The sequence below is a fragment of the Oncorhynchus kisutch genome, linkage group LG7, assembly GCF_002021735.2.
Source record: "Oncorhynchus kisutch isolate 150728-3 linkage group LG7, Okis_V2, whole genome shotgun sequence".
Taxonomy (NCBI): Eukaryota; Metazoa; Chordata; class Actinopteri; order Salmoniformes; family Salmonidae; genus Oncorhynchus; species Oncorhynchus kisutch.
In genome coordinates, this window is record NC_034180.2 from 34,775,048 (window position 1) to 34,785,807 (window position 10,760).

The following is a 10,760-nucleotide window of genomic DNA, read 5'->3' on the forward strand; positions in this document are numbered from 1 at the left end:
TTTATCTTTTCACAAATAGGTCTATCTTCTGTATACCAGCCCTATTTGTCACAACACAACTGATTGGCTAAAACGCATTAATAAGGAAAGAAATTCCACAAATGACCTTTTAACAAGGAACACCTGTTAATTGAAATGCATTCCAGGTCACTACCTCATGAAGCTGGTTGAGAGAATGCCAAGAGTGTGCAAAGCTGTCATCAAGGCAAATTGTGGCTACTTTGAAGAATCTCAAATATAAAATATATTTTGATTTGTTTAACACTTTTTTAATTACTACATGATTCCATATGTGTTATTTCATAGTTTTGATGTCTTCACTATTATTCTACAAAGTAGAAAATTGTCCAAATTAAGAAAAACCCTGGAATGAGTAGGTGTGTCCAAACTTTTGACTGGTACTGTATATATTCATTTTTTTATTAGTTATACTATTTTTATATTGATTACTGACTGCACTGTTGATAATGCAAGCTAAGCATTTCACTGTGCATGTGACAATAAAACCTTGAACTTGAACAAAACAATGTTAAAGAGCTTATGTACTAAGATGTTTGTAAAGTCAATATTTTACCATCTTGACAGAGAATAGTTCTTCCTCACCTCTCTGCCACAGTTTTGTATTTCTTGAGGGCAAATTAGTCATTTATTTCACAAAAACAAATACATAGATCTATAATTAATAATTATTAAGTATTTTACTTGACATGGGCTATAATTGTATTTTCTTGAACAGTTGACCAGATGTTGTGCCTTAAGTCTTAATTGGAGATAGCCTAATGTTTTATGGTCCAATGCTGCCACCTTCTGACATTGTTCCAATTGGAATGATGGATGTTTGTCTAAAAGTGGTTCCCCCAAAAATGAGTGGTTTACAGCTGGATTAATTAGGCTGTAATAGACAATTCTTTGGTAAATACAGCCTGAAACGAATCCCTGAAAAATCGTGTAAATGTTCCTTACAAGCCAGAATGTTGAATAAAATTACAATAAACTTACTCTATCGGTTTTATGTGCTGTTTGTCTTCAGCTGCTCTAAATTTTAGATAAGATATCCACAGAAAACTATTGTTTACCCGACTTTTTAGGGAGCCGGTAGGTAGGTTATATGGTTCCAGCCTTTTTGGTTCCAGGTAAAACCTTTGTTGGTTCCAGGTAGAACCATTTTAGATTCCACGTAGGACCCTAAAAGTTCTACATAAAACCAAAAGGGTTCTACCTGGAACCATCAAGAATTCTTCAAAAATTATCCTATGGGGACAGCTGAAGAACCCTTTTTGGTTCTAGATATAACACTTTTTTCTACGTGTATGTTAGCTTACATTACATTAGGCTGCCGACGGAATAACGGTCTTAGAATATAATACGAACTGTAGGACGTATAGTATCCAACGTCTTGATTGCATCAGTATGCTTTGACCCATTTAGTATGATATATTATGTTTGACTGCTTTAGTAGGATATGTTACGTTAGGTTACATTACATTAGGTTACCAAAGCAATAGCACTTGTATAATTTAACACAAATTATATGACGTACAGTATCCTATTTCTCGATTGCTTTGACCGAATTTAATTTGTGACCCTCCATTTACCTAAATTTACTGGGCTCCCGAGTGGCGCAGTGGTCTAAGGCACTGCATCACAGTGCTTTTTTCTCTCACCTTTATTTAACCAAGTAGGCCAGCCTAGTTAAATAAAGGTTAAATAAAATGTAAAAAATAAACTATGATATTTTACATTACGGTAGATTCCATTGCATTAAGCTACCAATGGAATAGCGGCCTTACAATATAATATGAATTGCAGGACGTACAGTATCCTACGTCTTCATTTCGGCCATAAAAATGCTTAGAACAAATTAAATAAAGCAATGCAGGACGTGTATACTAGTTACACGACAATCCAGAGTAATTTCTGCATACAGTGAGAGAACAGAATCCATAGTTTGATACTACAATTGACACAAGTTACATACTTTGGCTCTGACCAAATAAGTCAATAGTTGTTTGGGTTCGATTTCAACAGGATGTATACAGTACCTCAGAGCAATCTCAACAGTGCATACTGACAAGAGTGAATAGGCCATTTGAAATTATTCAGGACACAAACCAAAGTAATAGACTTAAGTTTACTGTATAAAAAAATGTAAGGGTTGTAGCATTAACAAAATACAGAAAGATAAGCAGGTTGATCACAGTTCTATTGCAGGTTCAATTCAACTTGCCTCCAGATTAAAATAAAACTAGATTAATGCCAGGGTCACATTTAATCTGAAAACGTATCAAATGTATACACATGTTTGGTATGGAGATAGTGGTAGTAAATGCACTAAAAGCCTATGCTCTCTTGAAATGGTTATAAACTCAGCAAAAAAAGAAACGTCCCCTTTTCAGGACCCTGTCTTTTGAAGATAATGAGTAAAAATCGAAATTACTTTACAGATCTTAATTGTAAAGGTTTTAAACACTGTTTCCCATGCTTGTTCAATGAACCATAAACAATTAATGAACATGTTCCTGTGTCGTTAAGACACTAACAGCTTGCAGACGGTAGGCAATTAAGGTCACAGTTATGAAAACTTGTTATGTTCATACAAATATTTACACATGTTACGTTTGCTGAAAATAAACGCAGTCGACAGTGAGGACGTTTCTTTTTTTGCTGAGTTTATTTGGACACTCACAGCTGCTGTACATACTCAGACTGAAATGCTTCCCACCTCTTCCAGACATCTCAAACTATATCTGTCAATTAAGAACGTCTATATGAATTGTAGTGGCTAGTCTAATTTAGGATTGAAATATGCTCTGACATGCAGGAACTACTAGCAACAAGAGTTTTCAAATTTGTGAGATATTTAAATGATCTTTGTAAGCATCGTCATTAAATTATACATATACTGACTACTCGTCCAAAAATAAGAAGGAAATGACGAAAGGTAGCTAGGCGTGGCCAAGTAACATAACATATCATACTAAATGAGGTGACACGGATTTATGTAGACAATAATACATTTAGTGACAGGCAGGTTTTAGTAAAAGGCGGCTACGCTCCTGGACTGCAGTGCATGTATATTTAATTCTAGTTATTCCACGTTGCTATGGTAAACAAATCGTTGCCATGTAGCTACGGTAGCAGAGGTTAAATGATGACAAGATACAAAAAATGGTTTCATAAATAATGTATAAATAGGCAACAAGGACTTCAGCAAATAATGATTTTAGAAATATGCAACAACCAAATGATTGTGGGGTCAACCTTCTGTGTAGCCTAGCTACATATTTTGGATCCAGCTTTATTCACCAGCACCTGTAAATAAATCCCACCATTTTGCACCTGAATTCTGCTTGATTTGAAGCTTCGCACCAGTCTGACAAGACAATAAGGTCCACTACCTTACACACTCATTGAAGTAGCCTACAGCAATACACTTGGTATATTATGTTGTATAAGGGAATTGTTGCTGGTTAGATCCCAGCCAGAGCCAAGTCTCCCAAAATTGTTATTAATTTGCCATTTTGTAATATTGCTGTTTGAGTTGCCTAATTTATGTGTATCAGAAGATAAAGCTGATCTATGCAGGGTCGAGGGAGATAATCAAGTAATAAACCTACAGTTTATTAATTTTATTCAATCCACTTTCAACTCATTCTTAAAGCCACAATGTGACTCTTTACTATTTCACATAATATGACTCCTCCCCATACACCTACATAGTGACAGTGCATTGATGTAAATCCCTTCTTGTCCTCTACCAGGTCCTCTCTAAATTCGGATGGTCTATTTTGTGAGTTTCTTATCGTTACCTGAGAGCTGCAGCTGCTCTGACTCAGTGTGCTAGGGGATTGTCAAAAAAACACAGCTCTCCAGTTAGCCCACACGCTTGTCTGTCATGGAGGATTAACGCTACCCTCCAAGAAGCAGCGGTGGACGCTGGCTGCAGTGAGGATATAGATACATTATTTGTTACGCAACTAAAATTGGTAAATCGCAGTTTATCGTCCTCAAACAGCTAAATCATTAATCTGCAGGAGGTGCGTTGGATGTATCCATGCTTTTGATTATTGAATTGGGACACTGGAATCCTTCCTTTTGGAGAACATTTAAAGGAGACGTGCAACTTAAAGGTGCACAGTTTTCCTATGGAATTTAATAACGTAAGACATAATGGAATAGTTTATTTTGACGATATATCATGTGCATAGTTTGTGAAACAGGAAACAGAATAGAGACGCATGCATTAAATGGCTTGCTGCTGCAAGGTGAAACCCTACAGAGGCAGGTATGTAAACAGTTAAACTCAGAGATGTACGTTACAGTACAGATACATTATTTAAAGGGGAAATGATATCTCTTTTATATGTGGTACTAACATATTTGTTTGCTTGTGACTTCATCTTCACTTTTTGGGACATTGTTGACGCAGCTTGTAAAATGTTGATGGAATGCCTTTTAGGTGAGTTGTTGGTGCTTCAATAAAGATGATAGTTTGTTTTGCTGCTGATGATGATGATGTGGATGAAGACTGCAACAATTGACTAGAACAGTGATGAGAAATGTTGTCTGTCTTTCTAGGTATCCATCAAATAGCATGCCATTTTTTGTTGGTCGGTTAGGATTACGTACATTTGAAAGGATGACCCCGCAAGACTAGTATTACATTGATATACAAAACATCGTCAATAGATCCAATGTCCATTAGTGACATCTTTCCATGCTGTTAATTCACTTCGATACTGCCTGCTTTGCACTCTTGAATGAGCCCACTGTGATTTGACCAGCAGCACAGTCGTGCATGTCCCACTCCCAATGCTACAGTATGTTCTGGTTTTAGGTACAGTACAATAAATATCAAAATGACCTGTGTTACACCAGATAAAGACAGTCATCCATGAATTTGCTGTAAGGGCATATGTAGGGTATACACTGAGTGTACAAAACATTAGGAACACATTCCTAATTTTGAGTTGTACCCTCCTTTGCTCTCACAATAGCCTCAATTTCTTCGGGCATGGACTCTACAAGATGTCAAAAGCGTTCCACAGGGATGCTGGCCCATGTTGACGCCAATGCTTCCCACAGTTGTGTCAAGTTGGCTGGATGTCTTTTGGGTGATGGACCATTCTTGATGCACACTGGAAACTGTTGAGCGTGAAAAACCCAGCAGGGTTTCAGTTGTTGACACACTGAAACCCGTACACCTGGCACCTACTACCATACCCCTTTCAAAGGCACTTAAATATTTAGGCTTTCCCATTCATCCTCTGAATGGCACACATACACAATCCATGTCTCAATTGTGTCAAGGCTTAAATATCCATCATTAGCATGTCTCCTTCCCTTCATCTACACTGATTGGAGTGGTTTTAACAAGTGACATCAATAAGGGATCATACTGCAGTTTTCACCTGCATTCACCTGGTCAGTCTCTATGTCTGGTAAAGAGCAGGTGTTCCTAATGTTTTGTACGCTCAGTGTATATCTGATAAGGCAATTTATCTCCTAAACCACTGGTTCCCAACCTCTTACTGTACCACCAACTGAAATTTGCTCTGCCCGGAGTACCCCTGAAGTACCCGCTTGAGCATTTTACCAGTAAGCCTATGTTCTCATGAATCTTTTCAAGTATCCCCTCCAGGGGTCCTTTTTTAAAATGTATTTATTTTTATTTAACCTTGATGTATCTAAGCAAGTCAGTTAAGAACAAATTCTTATTTACAATGACGGCCTACCGGGGCAGAACAACCTATTTTTACCTTGTCAGCTCGGGGATTCGATTCAGCAACCTTACTGGCCCAACGCTCTAACCACTAGGCTACCTGCCATCCCAAAAAAGTATCTAGTATCCCTGGTTGGGAACCATTGTCCTAAACCTCTCATCTGTGCAAATGCATAGCCTAAATGTAAATGAAACACATCCCTATTCAAGGTTATATTCAGAACTGCTGCAGTGGGGTGCATTAAAAATGAAACTAAGACCCATTACTCTTGATCTATTGCCAAAGATCTTCTGTCTAAAACGGTCTGGCTGGTGTTGCTTATTTGTCAAACGCGGAGACTTCTGTTGTGCTAAGCATTTCCACTGGTGCACCTGTTATTTTCAATAGAATAACAGACAAATAACAAAGCCTTAAAGGTTTTGTTATTTATTTTTATGGTTTTGCTCTACCTTTATGTTCTATTCCCTCAGAACAGTATCAATGTTTACTCTGTAAACACTGGCCCTGAAAAAATACTTTGTATTGCTGGACCTTTTAATAGTAATATTAGGCTTCTTGCATTGGTGGTAGTTTAGAAAAAATCTGTCTAAAGATAAAAGACAACTTTTCATTTTAAATGTTTAAAAAAAAATCAACATTGATTGACAGCTGTTACATGCTTTATATTTTCTCAGGCAGATAAATGGCTGTTTGTCTCAATGAAAGCATATTTCTCTCTGACAGGAGTTCAATCAACCAGATGATGAACAGCTAGAGCTCTTCAGACTCTTCCTCTGAAGTCCAACGCCAAACACACCAGCGTCTGGGGACAACAGTCCATTTTTATTAAAGTGCTTAAGCAATTAACATGGCGCCCATAATGGAGGGCAGGCATACAGTCCTGTGTCTCTACGAGCCCATCCGGGAACTGTGCAGTATCAGCCTTTATCAACCCACAGGGAGGGCCCCAGGGTTTATGTACAAGAGCCACGCCCCTCGGTGGGCCCAGCCCTGTAATGACCAAGACCAGGGAGATGTAGATCCCATAGCAGCCAAAAGAAGAAGCCAGTCTTCTGAGTCCGCAGGCGAACTCCTCAACTGCTGCCAGGCAACAAATGAGGCTGTAGCTGAGCTCTGCTGGCTAGCTGCGGAGCACCACCAGTTGCTGGCTGATCTCCTATCTCTGTGTGGAGACTGCGCTGACAGAGTCAGGATGGGTAATCAGGATGGGAAGCTCCAGGATCACAGGGAGGGTTGTGGGAGCTTCTCAGGACAGGTCCTCAGCAGCAATGCTCAACATGCTCTCTCTATGTCTCTGAGGCACGATAGAGCCTCCTCACTGGGCAGGAAGCTGAAGAAGCTGGGGGGAAAGAAGTTAAACAGTGCAGAGGAGTTCCTGCACAGCAAGATGAAGAAGAAAGTAGGGATAGGGAGCACTGCAGTAGAGTCTTTATTTTTTCAGTCCTCGACTCAGACCCGGGATCAATCCAACCTCGTCCCAGTGGCGGAGGAGAAAATTATTCCTGGGACCCCAGCCTTTCTCCAATCTTCGGACACTCCAATGTCAGGCTCCTATGTCAGTGTGGCCAGCAACCCCATCCTCAGTATGGAGGAGCACTTCCATATCGCTAGAGAGGGCTGGGACTTCATGGAGGAAGACTCTCGTGCCTCTGAGCCAGACCTGGACTTCTGCAACAACATGTCTGAGTACGACAGTGAACTCTGCTTGGGCTACGAAGCTTCGTCCTGTAGTTTATTGGAAGACATGCAAGATCATGTTCAACTAGAGCATATGATGAGTGGGAACAACATTCGTCCCATGAGGTCTGAGGACAAGTCAGCCCACCAGCTGTATGATGAGGTCAACAGGAGGGACACGGGGGTTAGGGTGGTTGCCAAGGGGCAGGAGATGGAGGACACAGTGCAACATGTTGGCCATATTAGCCCAGACTGGTCCAAAGAGTTGTATCCAGAGACTGAATCAGATGTACCTCAGCCGGGGATGAGGAGCTGTCAGCAGGGGTATGGGGAGTGGAGGAGTCTAAACAGGGACATTAAAGATACGGGAGGGACCAAACCTTCAGAGGGGCTGCAGCTGCATCTCTCACTTCCTGTTGAGGCCTCCTCTATCAAATTCCACAGGAAAAGCCCCTCTTCACCCTCTCTGAGTGGGGTGTTCAACACCTCCTACCCTGCCACCAACAGTCTGCAGAGCATGTCCCCAGTGCTGTCCCCCCTATCGCACAAGCTCCCCAGTCCTAAGCTCAACCACCGCATCCTGCTCCTCTCTGACGTTGACGTTGGCCAGCTGACGGACAGTGACAGCCCCATGACTGGATCCGAAGAGGAGCCCAAAGTCACCACAGAGGTCATAGATAAGAATGGCAACAAGCGGACCATCACACGGCTGGACCTGAACCTCAGCAGACTACCAGGGACTTCCAAATGGAATTTAAATGGCCTATCTACGGCAACAGGTGAGTTAGTGTTATTAACAATCAAAAGCACTCTGTGCACCGCTTGCATTATTTCCTGTAATGTCCCCCCGTCTTGACACTAATGTTGACATCAATGCTTTTCACTCCTTTGTGGGACATGCCTTTCAGAATTTGTCCCTAATCAGGCATCAATACAACACTGGAATGCAATGGCTGTTATGTTAACTTAGCTGTAAGAGAGATTACATAGTGATTGATGTTTAGAATATAGCACCTGAGCACTATAGCTACATTTTTTACCCAGTCCATTCAGCCTGGAGATGTTTTGGAAATGCTTGGTTACTGCAGTGTGGTAGCTGTCAAACAACAAACTATTTCTACTGCACACTGTGGGAGTTTTCCCCACTGATTGAAGCTATTTTCTCTCTGTAGTTCCCCCCTCTAGGTGAGAGACAGAGTAAAGCATGTCCCAGTGCTAGCTGATGCACAGTCATCCCTTGCCAATCTGTTTAAATTAAAATGGTTTCTGATCATCCTGTTTTGGTTGTGACTGGCCTGATATGCTTGCTTTACCCTTGGCATGCGACTCCGTATTAAAAAGCTACCCAACATACAGAGAGAGAGAGCAGAGCCTGAGACCGGGCAGGGAAGGAGGGGCTGTGATGGGGTCCCAGATCAAAGGCTCTGGTTTGACATGCCGTTCAAACCCACTACCGCTCTCACGAAAACAATGTTAACTGAAGCATTGCCAATTTGTCCTCTCGGTGCTCTGCACCTCCTCCTAAACCACTGCCCACCGAGTTCACAGACTGCCAGGTGACAAAGACAGCCTCAATAGGCACACGGGTTACAGAACAAAAGGATTAGGATTTGGGATGTAGTTTAAGAAGCAGAAGTGCAGCAGAACTTCCCGAATGGCCTGACGGCCTCTTAATCTGGAATTAATAAACTGCAGTATCTCCATGGTTACATCGACAGCATAAATGTGATACAAAGTATAGCTCCCCCATATCCTCTTTCTAAATCCATGTAGAAGTGTCACAAGCCTCGGTCATTGAAAAATTTAACATTGACTGTCAGCCATTGTTCCCCAAATGCCTTGCCCCTACAGCAAAGAGTAGCCTGCTTTTACGTTGTGTCGGCAGGCTGTCTGGTACCTCCCAACCTTTGATCAGTGTAAGAGTGCTGTAGCGTGGCTTAGTGTTTGGGTACATCCCATCAGTCCAAATTGGTAAAGGAAGATACAAAGGTCATGAAGCAAGTTGATTGTATCAATGTTTGCCTGGTGCTTCCATTAGACAGGTACCTGTAATTACATTGTAACTACATTGATGATGTCTATCCAGGGGTGAAAGTAAGGCAGTACGGTCCGGTACAGCGTCCCAGCAAAATAAATAGTTGGGTTACGCGTACCGGTAAAACAAGAAAACTGTATGCTGTTACACCATTATCTGTCATTACTGCAGAGGCATGACAAATGGAGTTGAAAACGAGTAGTATAGCAGCCTACGCTGCAAAATGCGATGTGGTAGCATGGCCGAAACAGACAGGAGCGCAGACAGCAGTGGACACATACATTCTGGCCTAATGACATTTGCCAAATGTCATTACACTTTTTGGTGTTTGGTGTAACAGATGTATCCTTCCATTCACCACTGTTTGGAAGGTGGAAATATGTTGTGAGTGGATGAACATGCGCTGGTATCCTAGTAAAGGAGCTGTTTGAAGTGATTGTTTGTGAATCAGATGAAAACATAATGACTGGTTGTGTTTATGCAACAATATAAGTTAATGCATTTTAAAAGTTAAATGACAAATCTTTATGAATTAATAGGGATTCTATACGTGGTTCTATGATTAGGCCCATACATTGTTTAGGTGCGTGCACAAATAGAAGGAATAATCTGAATCAATTCTCATCGTGGTAATGTCCACCCATTCATACACACACACCACATACACACCATTTCCTGCAGAGCCGGCTTAAGTCTTCACCACTTCCATTTTTCATTCATCTTCTGAACCTAGATCGCCAGGCTTCCCAGAATGCAAGACTACCGAGACTAGATTCAAACAGACAGAAAATCCTATTTTCTTTTAAAGGTCAACATGGGCTTCTACCTTTAAATGGTAAGAGAAATAGGATTCAAAGCAGTAGAATTATTTTCCCCTGTTAGCCTATCTGTGGCACTGTGTGCTTTTCAGGCTGTTGTGGCTCATGATTAATCAATATGAGTTCTATAAATAACTATTCTTGGCCTGAGTGAACAGGATACAGTTTCATCTGCAGGCATATAACATGAATACTGTCCGTTATTGAATTGCATGAACAGTGTCTGTATGTATAGTATAGTGTCTGTATGTATAGATAGTAACATGATATTTCTCCATGTTGCATATTGTCCCCTCTAAATCTCCCCTTTGATAGAAATCTGAAAACAGTCTCACTGTTCATTTGGAAGGACCTCAGTGGGTTCTGAGCCATCCTTTCTCCACGTTCAATAATTCATTACACTTGAAATGTTAACAAGGACAAATGGACAACAGAGGGGCTAGAATTGCTACTATGTAGGTCAGAATAAAGGCTGCTCTTCATGGTTGGTCCTGCCAATAATATTCT